Source organism: Peromyscus eremicus, chromosome 5 (genome assembly GCF_949786415.1).
Source record: "Peromyscus eremicus chromosome 5, PerEre_H2_v1, whole genome shotgun sequence".
NCBI lineage: Eukaryota > Metazoa > Chordata > Mammalia > Rodentia > Cricetidae > Peromyscus > Peromyscus eremicus.
The window spans coordinates 48,921,329-48,935,367 of NC_081420.1; positions in this window are offsets into that span (position 1 = coordinate 48,921,329).

The window sequence follows — 14,039 nt, forward strand, 5'->3', positions numbered from 1 at the left end:
CCTCAATGGTGTAGGGTCCCTGTTATGGGACTATGAAATAACAAATGAGTATTGCTTCAAGATATGAGATTTGTGGTACTTTGTTATTCTAGCAACAGAAAACTAGTTTGAATAGAATAACCTAACAGTACAGCATCTGAGATGAAGTATACCTGAGACAAAGTTAATAGAAGTTTAGATTGCATAGGTGCACTTAAAAATATGGAGGGGAAAAAACTGCTCAAAATACACAGGGGAAAATAAAACAGCATGAAATGGAGAATTTCTTTTAAACACAAAGCATAAGGAAACAATCTCAATAGTTGCTGAAGCACTGACTATATACAATTCTCTCTTGTGATTGAAACAAACATAGACGTGAAGAAATGTCTCAGCCTTAAAACAGTGCCTACAGAAGCCCCAAACTATGAAAATGCTCTATGCTGCAGAATACACAATCCCCACCAACAGCAGGGACAAAACAACTTCCAATGCTGTCTACTGTAGCCTCTTTCACTTTATACTCAACAACCTGGGCAAAGAAATGAAGGACAATAAATAAAGGCATCCAAACTCTAAAGTAAAACTACATAGAGTAGACAGAGCCAATGGATATGTGTTTAGGCGGCACATGTTTACATCTCTATACATATCTATATCTATCTATCTATCTATTGATATATATATATAATATATATATATATATATTTTGGTTTTTCGAGACAGGGTTTCTCTGTGTTGCTTTGCGCCTTTCCTGGAACTCACTTGGTAGCCCAGGCTGGCCTTGAACTCACAGAGATCCGCCTGGCTCTGCCTCCCGAGTGCTGGGATTAAAGGCGTGCGCCACCACCGCCCGGCTCATATCTATATTTTTTAATGAATTTTTTCATGATCCTATCAATCCAGTATAACCCTGCAGAGCCCAGTCTCATTTCTCTACTTACCTGTAATTCCATTCCTAGTTGGAAACCTTCTACCCTCAACAGATTCACCACTTTGTCCCATACTCCTCATTATGTACCCTAGAGCCCATGGCCACATTGTCTTCTGCTTGAACATCCCCATCCCTGGGCTGTTATATCCCTGAGCTTCCAGGCCTCACTCAGCCACACAGAGACAGTTATTCCTGCCAGCATCACCATCTAGCCTAGTAACTATTTCCTCCCAGGGGCTTCTCACACTGTGAAGAGGCCCTCCTCAGTATTCTTGGATTTCTGTGTCCACTCTGGGGCTCTCCCAGTGAGATTTATGCAACTGGATACTTACCTGATGGTTTTTAGGATACATTAGCAAAGGAGAAAGAGGAGGGGAGGAATGGATGGGGGGAAGTACTTTTGTTTTCTGACTAGCCCTTAAATTTTTACTATGTTGATCAATATTGTTTAATATTGATTATCAACTTGATGGGACCTGGAGTCAACTAACAGTGATGCCTCTGTATAGATCTTTATGAGCATTTCCAGGAAGGATTAACCTTCGAGTGAAGACCCTCCCCTGAGTAGGTGACACCTTCTGATGACTGGCCCACATGTAGAGAGGTCCTAGAAAAAGCCTTGTAGCCTGCCTGTGCTGTCTGTGCTTCTTAATGGTGAGTGACATCAGGTTCTAGCTTCTTCTGCCTTCTAATGTAGAGTGAAGATTATCAGCTCTCCAGGTATCCTCCAGGCCTTCCATACTAGATTGTTACTGTTGAAGTCTCCTTCTTCATGCTCTAAGCTGCTACCACATTCTCAGCCCCTATCATGTTAGCATTCTGCTAAGTCCTTGTGTATTTGTGTGTGTGTGTGTGTGTGTGTGTGTGTGTGTGTGTGTACATATTTATCTTACCAGTTCTATTCTACAGAACCCAGTCTAATGCATCAACTGGCAAAAAACACTGTATGTGTTTGAATTTGTGATGAAATTTCAAGGATGTGTGTAGATGTAACCAACCGTCTTTTTAAATAAGAAACACAGAACCAATGCAAAGAAGAAAGCCAAGAGGTCAGAGCTAAGAGCTAAAAACTTACCCTTCCTCCTGCAGTGGTCCTACCTCTCTGAAAGAGAGCTACTTCCTGTATTAAAGTCTTTATATAGAGTTTCGGTTCTGCCTTCTCATTGGTTGTAAACCCAACCACATGACCGCCTCATCACGGCCTGTCTGTATAGACCTCCAGGTTTTCTATGATTGGTATTGAGATTAAAGGCATGTGTATCCAATACTGGCTGTATCCCTGAACACACAGAGATCTACCTAGCTCTGCCTATCAAGTGCTGGGATTACAAGTGTACACCACCACTGCCCTGCTTTCCTATGGCTTGCTAATAGCTCTGACCCTCGGGCAACTTTATTTATTAACATACAAATAACATTTTAATACAAATAAAATATCACCATAGATGTGGCTTACCAACACATTTTCTGGTTAACTATGATCTTTTAGCCGCCTTGCAAGGCATTGCTAACTAGATTGTTCCTGGCTTTACCTGCATTCCTATGTGGGTTGATACCTCAGGTCTTGAGACTTTTCTTTGCACTCTATGGGTTAATACACCCATAGAACTCTCCACGGTGCTGAAAGCCTTTCCCAGCGTTAACTAACCCAATGGAAACCACTGCAGGAGGCATAACCAGCTCCTGTATGAAGAAGCTGTACAGAGATAAGTAAGAACTGAGCTTGCCTTGGCCATGAGTTTTAGGCACATGTGTCCATGGAAATCAGTGATGGAGGAGATGATCCCTGATCAGTTGCCAGATAGCCATGGATGTCTGATGCTGACTTCTCCATTGTGTATCATAATGGTGTGTTCTGCTATTAGTATCCAACAATTAGAGGTAGTTTGACTGCTCAGTTGATAAAGATACACACAGGGCATTTCCAGGCTATGGACAACACAGCAGGATTATCTAAGTTACACAGTTCTGTTTTTCAACCCTCAATATGAATCTTCTGAAGATGCCCCACTCTTGCAGAGAAGAAAGTTCATTTTATTTCTCTTTATCCCACCTTTTCTCCTCCTTAACACCCTCCCTCTCTCTTTCCTGTTTCCTTAATAACATTGTGATGTCTATCATTTTGGAGTTTATTTATAAAGTTGAGATGTGGCCATTCCACTGATGTGCATCACCTCCATTTGTTAGATTACTTTAAAAAGCTCATCTGGTATTTAGGGCTAGTTTTTGTTTCAAAAAAAGACCCAGATGAGGGTTTCTCTATTCATGGGATTTCAGGTTATTCTGGCATATATCCCATCCAGTTATCCATCAACACTGAGAAAAGTATTGGACCTGTAATTTCAGCATTTGAGAGATGGAGGAAGAAGATCGCCAAGTCCAAGGCCATCCTGGGCTACATAGTGAGATCCTGTTAACACACAAACACACACATATACACAGAGAGAGAGAGTGGGAGAGTGGGAGAGAGACAGAGCGACTGGGGCACAGGGAGACAGAGAAAGACAGGCTCAGACTAAGGGAAAGAAATGCCTTGCCCTGTTAGTTGCTGAGAATTTTGAGCATTAGGGCCCATGTGTTTATAACTATTTTGTGGTCCTTTTTCTGATAAGAAGTAGATAATAGATTAAAAATGTTTACTATTAGGCATTCCAGCAGTGGTTCTAGATTCCTTCTTTCATGCATTCTTTTTTCTACCAATACTAACCTAGCTGCATTGAACACAGAAACAAATAAACAAATGAAACAGAATATAAAATATTGTCTAATCCGTTTAAAGTCCAACTTTCTCCTCTGTTAGATGAAGATAGGTACATCTCAGCTCAGTGTGTCAGCAGGAAAATTAAAGTACCTAACATTTATCATACACTTGAATAACATCATTTACATTTACAGTGTGTGTGTGTGTGTGTGTGTGTGTGTGAGAGAGAGAGAGAGAGAGAGAGAGAGAGAGAGAGAGAGAGAGAGAGAGAGAGAGAGAGAGAGAGAATCTGGAGATCAGAGGACAACTTATGGGAGTTGGTTTTTTCTTCCACCATGTGGGTTCTTGATGACTCAGGTCATGAAGCTTGGGAGCAAACACCTTTACCTGCCATCTTGCTGTGCTCTACATACTAGTCTTTTATTACATTTTTCAGTGGCCTATATCATTTTTTCAGGACTGTGGTAAAGCAAATTACTTTGCATGGTATTTTTGGTTGTTTAAGTGGTGTGACATACAACCAGCTCTAATTGTGCTCAGGGTATAATTACACTCCTAAAGTCTTTAAAACAAACCCGTTTGCAATAAACTGTTCTGGGAAATGACACTTCCCTCTGGCATACGAGAGCAAGTTTAGAATGTTTTCTACTCACTTGGTAACTCCAAGAGCTCTCTTTGTGTTTCTTCCCTGTAACTCCTTGTCTGTGTCATTGGCACGTGGTTTCCACCCAAGGTACCCAAATCAATTATAAATTACTTGGCTACCTTTAAAATATTTTTATGAGAAATTCAAGAAGGAAGTTAGTCACATTTGTAAACATGTTGGCAGCTTCACTTTCTGTGGGTACCTCTGGTGTCTCTTCCATCCTGTCTTAGTTTCTGAGCTACTGTCAAGTACAACCTGAACTTTCTGTCACATCTTCAACTCCCCCACAGCAAAGGTTAAACTTCTGAGTCATTATTGGATCAAGGGAGTAAAAGCATAACATTCTTTTCCTGTCCTTCATCATTTTCATTGAGTGAAAGCCAATTATATCCATAGTTTGCTGTCAAGTCTCCAATTCATAAAGATGTGCCTATGGTATAACCTTCTTGACGTTATATTGCTCACAGCTCCTAAAATAAACTTTCCCCAGCATCCCTTTCTCAATGCCATGACCTTGTCCAATCCCTGTCAGCACTGTATGTTCTTTGTGCTTTATGTATGGTCTAAAGATGGCTGGTGTTGCAAATGTTCCTTTCTGACTTTCATCTACCTCCAACATCATATCATCAGTCCCCATCTCCCTGGGGCCTCACCAGAGATGATCTCAGTGGATACAGTTCCTGTCTTTCTACTTCTCAACTTCTGCCAACATTCCATCAAGTCATCTAGGATGCCAACTTTGCTCAGATCTCAATGCCATAAGACTTCTTATTCTCCAGAAATTAGAGTATGCTCAAGAGGTTCTCAGCGCCAGAGTGGTGACATATTGGCTAAGAAGGTTTGCTGTTCTTTCAAAGGATAAGAGTTCAGTTCCCAGAACCCACATTGGGTGACCCACACCCTCTTTCAACTCCAGATCCAGGGAATCCAGTGCCCTCTCCTGGCCTCTGAGCGCGCACACACACACACACACACACACATTCCTACATATAATTAAGCATTTGAAAACCTTGAAAGTTTTTATGAGTTCTAAGGTGAGTCTGTGGAAGTTGATATCTTCCTATTTATTTTAATATTTTATGCTCTTTCTAAAATCACCATCAGAGGTATGGATGAAAAATCCAAATATGTATGCCACATACATGTTGAATGGCCTCTTGACTGTGTACTGGTGGGATTTTTCTCAGAGCAGTGCACAGCAGCTCTTAATTATCTAGGGTAGTGAAGGTCATTTTTTACAGAGTTTCATATAAACTTTGTTCTGTTAGGCACTGGGGTTTTAGTCAGAGTCAAGGTCTTTATCTATGAAGATACTATGAAGATACTTATCTGTTTGACTTATTACATTGTAATGTCTTGCTCTTCAGATACATGACAAGATACATGACAATCATGCTGGCACATTGAAATGCAGAACCTAAAATTATTTTTTCAAACTGAGAAGATGTAAAAATGCTCTAGTTAAAACACATTTAAATCACTTCAGAGGTTTCCAAGGAAGGAAATGAGTTACCATTCAGCTTTGAATGGTGCATCCCTTCACTGCCTCCATCATTCCAATTGTAAGTGACCTGATTTACTATTGAAAATGGGCTGGCATCAGTTCAGGATATTTCAGGTACTTACTTGCTTCCAAAGAGTACTAATCAGTGTTTATAAGCAAGAAATCTATCCCATCATTAGGACTTCATAGCTTCCTCATCTTGCCAAGTTTAGAACTCCCCCTCATTGTGTTCTATCACATGGCAAAATGCAGAAAGCAGACTCAAATGACTTTGGAGAATTCTATAGTGTTCCATGAGATAATTGACAATATCCAGAGTACCATTGGATGGTGCTGGGAATGACCTTTGATATTCTTTCTCAGATTCAGTTGGAAATGAGTACAATCATATATGAGAGGGCTTAAGGCAGGTTCCTACCATCTTTGAAATGACACTAAATGAGTAGATGGCATCCATGTAACAGCCTCTTCAGATTCTTACCTTGATCTTTATATGTCAATGTAGAGCTACTCCATGATGATGCCTTGCCTGTCCAAAGTCACGTACCTCTGCTTTTTGTCCCAAGCTTTCCTGATGTAGCTGTGTAGTGAGGTCAGATCTTACTTCTCTGGGGTTCATACACCTGTCATCTGGGTCAGAGGCCAATGGAGAAATGTCCCACATTCCTCTGGGAGAATACCAGGGTGCACATTTCCACTACGACTGTTAAGGTCTGGAATCTAATGTACAGCACTGGAACCTTCAAGTTTTGCATAAATTAAATGCAACAGAACATAACCAAGATGGTGGCCCCAGAACCAGGACAGTTTCAGAGAGCTCTTGTCTACACCATGAGGAGGCAGCATGTGTGGAAGGAAAACTGACGTAAGGCACAGTGGGAACTTAACAGTTATCAGCTAACATTTGCCTCATTCGCCTATGGTCCGATGAGTAGGCCTCTGTGACTGATGGATTCCCAGATGCCATGACTGACTGGAATTCAGCCGCTTAGTACAAAAATGTAGTCCTGAATTGGCTTGTAGCAACTTTACACTCTAAATTAAGTTCTAGTCTGTTATGTAGGGTCTCACAGTCCAGACACAGCTTTGGTTTTAGTTGTGTGTGACATGACTATATGGGCCTAGGAGATAGCTCAGTCTGGAAGGTGATTGCCAGGCAAGCACAAAGACCCTGATTAGAGTCCTGGAACCCAGGTGAAAAAACAGGGCAGGGTGCCACACACTTGTAACTCCAGCACTGGGGAAATAAGACAGGAAGACTCCTGGGGCTCCTGGTCAGCCAGCCTAGAACAATTAGTGAACTCTAGGTCATAGAGCCTGTCTCAAAAGAACAAATGTGGCTAAAAGCCAAGGTCACTCCTTGAGTACATACATATACGTGTGTGCACCTGAACACATGAACATGCACACACACATACACACACACAGAGAAAGTAACAGAATAGCATGATTATAGTTACTGATACTACATTTTGCACTTTATATCTACTGATAGCAGATCCCATGTGTCTTCACATCAAGAACAGGAGTTTGGCTAACGTGGACTTTCAATGTTCTAATTGCTTCATGGCCATCATTTCACAAAATCTCATACACAAAATCACTACGCCATACTTCTTAAACACACACATTTTGGGTAGAGGTGTAATACCTCCATTAAGGTGGGGGCTGTGAAAAGGTGAGGTGTTTTCAGATGCCCAGCGCATGAGTATCTGACCACTGGGGCTGCAGCTAGCTCAGCATCATGCCCTTGAGTTACTTTCCCTGCGTCTCTGTTTCTCTCCCTCTGCCCTGCGCTTCTGCCCTTCAGTTGTGTCTCTACCCACATGAGGACTACCTGTGCGGAAGCCTCTGTTTCAGCCTCTGGTTTCAAGGGAATCTAGCCTATGACCTTAGCTGCTTAACCAGCTCAGACATTGCTCAGTTAGAACAAACACATATTTGGAGCTGCTTTTTTTTTTGCCAACTTCCTCTTTTGGAAGGAGAGAAGAAGAGGGTGAGATAGGTATGTGGGGCCACCCAGCTACCTTGATATATTCACAAAACAAAAGGTGCACAGGGGAAAATGCCAATCATGGGGATGAAAATCTCAGAAGGTGGCAGGAAATGGCTTTAGCAAATGCATAGTTAATGACTTAGCAAAATAATTTAATTAGGCAGACCCTACTGATCTCTCTCTCTCTCTCTCTCTCTCTCTCTCTCTCTCTCTCTCTCTCTCTCTCTCTCTCTCATGTGTATGTGTGTGCATGCGCGCACACTCTCTCTCTCTCTCTCTCTCTCTCTCTCTCTCTCTCTCTCTCTCTCTCTCTCTCTCACAGGGGGTGCAAAGATTGTCATCACTGTGAGATCAAAGCTCACTCACAGTGTAATTAAATCCCAAGTGCTAGTGCTGCTCAAAGGAATTTAATTTTTTATTTTATTTTAATATTTGACTCAACTTTTATGAATGTCCCTGGACAAGTTAGCTATGAGTGATATAGCCTTGCATTTGGGAACCCAGATGGTTTGGGGTGGATGCTCAGCTGGAAGAATGAGTTTGTACCCTAGGGCCTTTCCTGCACTGGCAAGTGAGATGTGAGAGGAAGAGAGTGGATCTGGCAGCAGGCTCTCTTCTAGCTGCTTTCAAGGCCTTCTCCATTTAGCCTCACAGTGACATTTGGCCACAGAAATGGCTCGGAGCATCCCTGGTGCAGCAGTAATGTGTGACCCCTAGCAAAAACAGAAGTTGATATCCTGATGAGGTTTGCTATTGTAAAATAGAACTCACTGCACTTATCAACCAAGGTCAGGAAGAAATGACTGATTAAAGGTTGGACACAAAGACAGGTACCACCTGTGTTTTCCCTCACGCATGGACTCTAGGATGGGGTAAGAGTGTGATAGCAACAGGAAGGCTGTTCGGGATGTGAACTAAGACGAAAGGGAAAGAGGGAGATTAAGGAACAGCAATGGAGGGAGTAAATATTTGTGAACTATTGTAGATGCACATATGGAAATGTCATACCAAAGCCCTAAGTGGATGATTAAAAAAAAAGCTAAAGAATTAGCTGAGTGGGGTCTGTTATGGATGTGGAGATCATTGTTAATTACAGAAACGAGCAATAGCTGCCATTATCTCACTGTTTGCTGTGTGTCAGGCTCTCTCTCTCTCTCTCTCTCTCTCTCTCTCTCTCTCTCTCTCTCTCCCTCTGAGATATATATGTCTTTTTCTTTGTAGTTTGTGTGTTTGTATGTGGTGTATGTTTATAAGTACACATGTGTGCATGCCCATGTGTGCACATTCAGAGGCCAAAAGAGGGTGTCAAGTGTCCTCTATCACTCTTTACCTTATCCCTTGAGACAGTGTTTCTCTCTGAACCTTGATTTTTTCTGTTGTTTTATTTTGATTTTTGTTTTAGGGAGTTGTTGGTTGGTTGATTCCTTTGTGTTTTTCCTAGGCTGACTGGCAATAAAACCCCATAACCCACCCCTACCCCTGACACACACACTTCAGCACTTAGATTATGGCCATGCTCAACTTTTATGTCACTACTGGGGATTTGAATTCAGGACCTCATGCTTGTGCAACATGCATCACCGTTCCAGACACTACATATATATTTCTTGATGCCTTTATCTCAATAACTGTCTCATCTTCAATTTACAGACAAGGATGAAGAGGAGGAGGAGGAGGAGGAGGAGGAGGAGGAGGAGGAGGAGGAGGAGGAAGAAGAAGAAGAAGAAGAAGAAGAAGAAGAAGAAGAAGAAGAAGAAGAAGAAGAAGAAGAAGAAGAAGCCGAAGCCACAGCAGCCTGACTAACTCTGGAGAGCAGGGCATTCCTCTTCACTCTGGTTTTAGAAATTGATACAGAGAAACTCTAGGTGATATGATTGAACCGATGTGAGGAGATGGGAGGTGACTGAGTGTGAAGGTGAGGAACCAGGTGTGGCTGCATGTGGAAAGCATCTTCAGACAGTGAAATCTGAGAGGTTCTTGAAAACTAGGAGGAGCTTTTGAAACAGGACAAGGCTAGGCATACAAAAAAGAGTGCATCTAATTCATAGTCACTTTGCTCACCTTTGCCCCTTACTGGAAGAAATTTCGATACCTCCAGCAGAGGGGATATTTAAAAGAACTGAAAATATAGGCTACTGGTGATGGGAGGAAATGGGCCATAGTGGAATATAAAGGGACCTTAACTTCATATCACCAAGGGAAAGGAGCCAGTCTAACAAAATGACACACTATGTAATTCCAATTGTGTAGCATTATAGAAAGGAAAATGAAGGCAAATACAGGAAGGGGCATTAGAAGGGTTTGGGGAGGTATGCTACCAGAAAACCGTGAACTGGTGGGGTATAAGGGATGGTTTAGGGAAGTGAAATTGTCTTGTATGGTATTGTAGTTGTGGATACATGGTTGTGCACTTGTCAACACCCACAGAGAGTACAGCACAAAGAATAAACCCTAATGTAGTACAGACTTCAGTTAATAATAACTTATGAGTATTGGTTATTCTATCATTATGCATATTTGACTAATGAATGGTGTTAATATGTGGGAAGGAGGGAGACTATCTGAGATCTCTGTGTTTTCTGTTTGACTCTGTCTCTTTGCTGTTGCTGTTATAAAATAACCTGACAAAGAACAAATGAAGGAAGAAAGAATTTATTCATATCACAATTCCAGGTTATAGTCCATCGTAGCAGGAAAGTCGCAGTGGTAGGACCTTGAAGTAACTAGTTACCTGCAGTCATGAGCAGAGAGGGGGGAAAGCACATACTTGATAGTGCTCAGCTAGCTTTCTTCTCTTTTATACAGTCCTGGACCCCAAGCCTGGTGTATGGTACCACTCACAATGGGCTGGGTATTTCCACATCATTTAACACAATGAAGATAAACCACCACACACATGCTCACAAGCTGACCTGATGTCAACAATCCCTCCTTGAGATGTTATTTTTAGGTGATTGTAGATTGTGTAAAGTTGACAATTCAAACTAACCGGCACATTGCTTAATTTTTCTGTTAACCTAAAACTACAATAAATGCTATTAGAGGATAGATATGAGAGAGAGAAAGAGAGGGAGGGAAAGAAGGAGAGGGAGAGAGAAAAGAGAGAGGAGGATGCACTTTTAAAATAGTACAGAGTAGTATGGACAGAGTTGTGAAAAGAGGACCTCACATTATTGGTGTCCTTTAAAAATCCTGCAGTAACCTTGGAGTGTGTGGCTCAGACATCCAGTCACCAGTAACTTGCAATGTTATATAAATCAAATTATTAGTTAATTATCTTAATTGTTATAAGCTGGCTTTAGGATGTGGAGGAAACAGACTCCTTTGGCTGCAAGTGAAACAAACATGAGTCAGAACCATTCAAGCAACAGGAAATGGTACATGTTATATAACTCAGGGCCCAAGGGTACACAGAGCAGACATGTCATAAGTCTTGATTCTTCTCTCCCTGCCTCTTCTTTCCCTCCTTTCCCTCCTCTCCTACCCCCTGCTGCCTTCCTGCCCTCCCCCTCCCTTTACTGCTCTTCTTTCTTTTCTTTTCCCCCTCTCTTTCTCCCCCATTCTCTCCCTGCCTCCATATCTCTGTTCTCTAATTCAGTCCCATCCTCAATTTCTCTGGATTCATTGCAGTGATGAGCTGCAGGTCAAGACTACTATGATCTTGAGCATTTCTACATTTGGTCACAAAGCATCTTTTTTCCCCTGTAGATATTACAGAAAAGCAACCCTGGCCTCTTGGCAGGAGCCCTAAGTAATCACCCCAAATTAGTCTACATTCAGGAGAATTGGACAGTTTCCTCAGTTCTACATGTTCACACACTATAGCATCAATTAATGAGGCAATTCCACGTAGTTTATCTGGTAATTAAAAGAGGTTTATATCAGGGGTAACTTACAACCAATAAGGGGTCGATTACAAGATCCAGGAGAGATGAGGTACAGTCCAGTGTAGTTCTCTGGGGAACTCTGACTTGGTCTGTAAATCCAGCCTCCAGGACCATGAGGAGCTAAGAGAGTGAACAAGTACACATCTCAGGTCTTAAGGGGTTTCCTTTTGGCCACAGCCCAGGGGCAGGTCATAGGCAGGTGTGGCAGTTACTTGCTGCCACACTAGGGGTGGTGTTTCAAGGTCAAAACTGGAACAGCTACCCCCTACAACACACACTTGATAGAGCAGAAGGACAGGGGCAGCAGAGGGAGAAATTAAAAGGAAAGTTTCTTCAGGGAGAAGAGAAGGAGAGGAATGACTAACAGACCCAAACCAAACTAAATCAAATCCCCAGGGGTTTAAAGAGCAGACACAGAAGTAGATCCAGCTGTCATGGTGCATACCCACAGCCTAACAGCTCAGAGGTAGAGGCAGGAGAATCCAGACTTCCAAGTCAGTTGCCTAACACAATAATAAGGGAAAGAAAGAGAGGTAGAATTGAACCATGGTTATGGCTTGCAAACTATGAAAAAGGTACTGGTCTGTATGCTGTAAGCTTATCAAATTGTTAGCTAGACATTTGTGATTACTCAAAGAAACAGGAGACTGAAGAGCTGGTAAAGAAGCAGGCACCACGAAAAGTCCTGAGAACAAAGGAGCAGGCGGGAGAGCGAAAGGCTCACTACGGAAGCCAGCTACTGAGGTACATGAGTAACATTCCCTGTGTGTACCCCAGGTCACAGTCCGATGGGGTGGGCCTGACATGTTTGTGTACAGTTCTTATTTTGTTAGGACTGGCTACTGTGCTTATGGTATATGTACCATTTGCCTCGAGTCTCCTTGATGAGGTCTACTCCAAGGCAGAAGACAGGGAAATGCCTACTTGAACAGGTACTGATCTCACAGCATTAATTCTATCCATGCCTTTTGTGAAAGGAATACATTTAACAACAACAACAACAAAATAGGTATCATAAATATTCTAAAGGAAAGAAGGGAATGACTATTACCTTGGCAGCTGGAAAATGTATAACTCTTGTTAACTTACTTAGGCTTGGTCTCTTTGAGTTGCTTTCCAGTCTCTAAAATGAGGAAAAATAATTGTTACTTTATAGGTTATTGAGCTTTTGATGCTAGGTGTGCTTAAAATGAGGAAAAATAATTGTTACTTTATAGGTTATTGAGCTTTTGATGCTAGGTGTGCTTACATGTGAGCATGCATGCATGCATTTATGTTTGAGTGAGGGTGCATGCATGCCATGGTGCATGTTTGGAGGGCAGACAGCACTGATTTTTAGTTCTGCTTCCCAGTTTGTTCGAGACAGGATCTCTTTGTTGTTTGCAGCTTAGTATACCAGGCTCCTGAGCCTGTGCGATTCCAAGGGTTCTTCTGTCTCCCTGTAGTATTGGGGTTTGCAGGTGCACACTACTGCTCTCAAGTTCATGTTAGCACTGGGGATCTGAACTCTGGTCCTCACACTTGTCTGGCAAGTGCTTTATCCACTGCCATGCCTTCCTATAATGTGAACAAGTCAAAAAGTATTTGATTCCTGACAGAAATTCCCTAGGAAAAAAATTGAAGATTATGAGGAGAATATAATTCTTTGCTATATTAAAGCAGTTGCCTTTTGCACAAATGCAAAAATAGAAAGTTGATGTCCCTAACTTAGAAGTAGTTGACTGCTCAGCAAACAACTCTCTATGTGTTCTACAAACCAACCCAAAGTCTGATTTTAAACAGGGTTATTGTTTTCGAATAAATGGCCCTCATGAATCAGGCCTAATCCAAGCTCTAAAATAAATAGATGTTTCATCTCTTTAGGAAGACTTGCTATTTTCTTCAGGATTTCTGTAGCCATGTTTGCATGTATGTATGCCCTTCTGTAGCACGAGTCTTAACAGGTCTTATTAATAAAATCAAACCTGATGCCAGTTATTGGGGTGAATGCTGGAAGATCAGAGAAGCAGAACAAGCCATAGCCGCTACCTCACCTTGCCAATTCCTCAGCTTTCCCTCCTTTCTCATTTAGTCATTATTCAAGCCTGTACTACTCAATAAGGCAAGAGGATTCTTGAGGCCCTTAAACTAGGTTTTGGAAGTGACATGGGCTTAGGAAGACCACCTCTGTTCTTGTTTGCTGGGGAGAGGGGAGGCATGCTTAAGTTTTAGACAGAGGCTGAAGCAAATTAGTTCAAATAACTTGACTGTAGACTCTGCCATGAACTGGATTGCTGGGTGAGCACATGGCTTATGGCATCCACTCATCATGGAAGAAAAACTCAGTTATACTGTCTGTGTCTAGAGCCATTATAGGAGACCGAGGAAAGACATGACCTGTGGTAAACTGAGG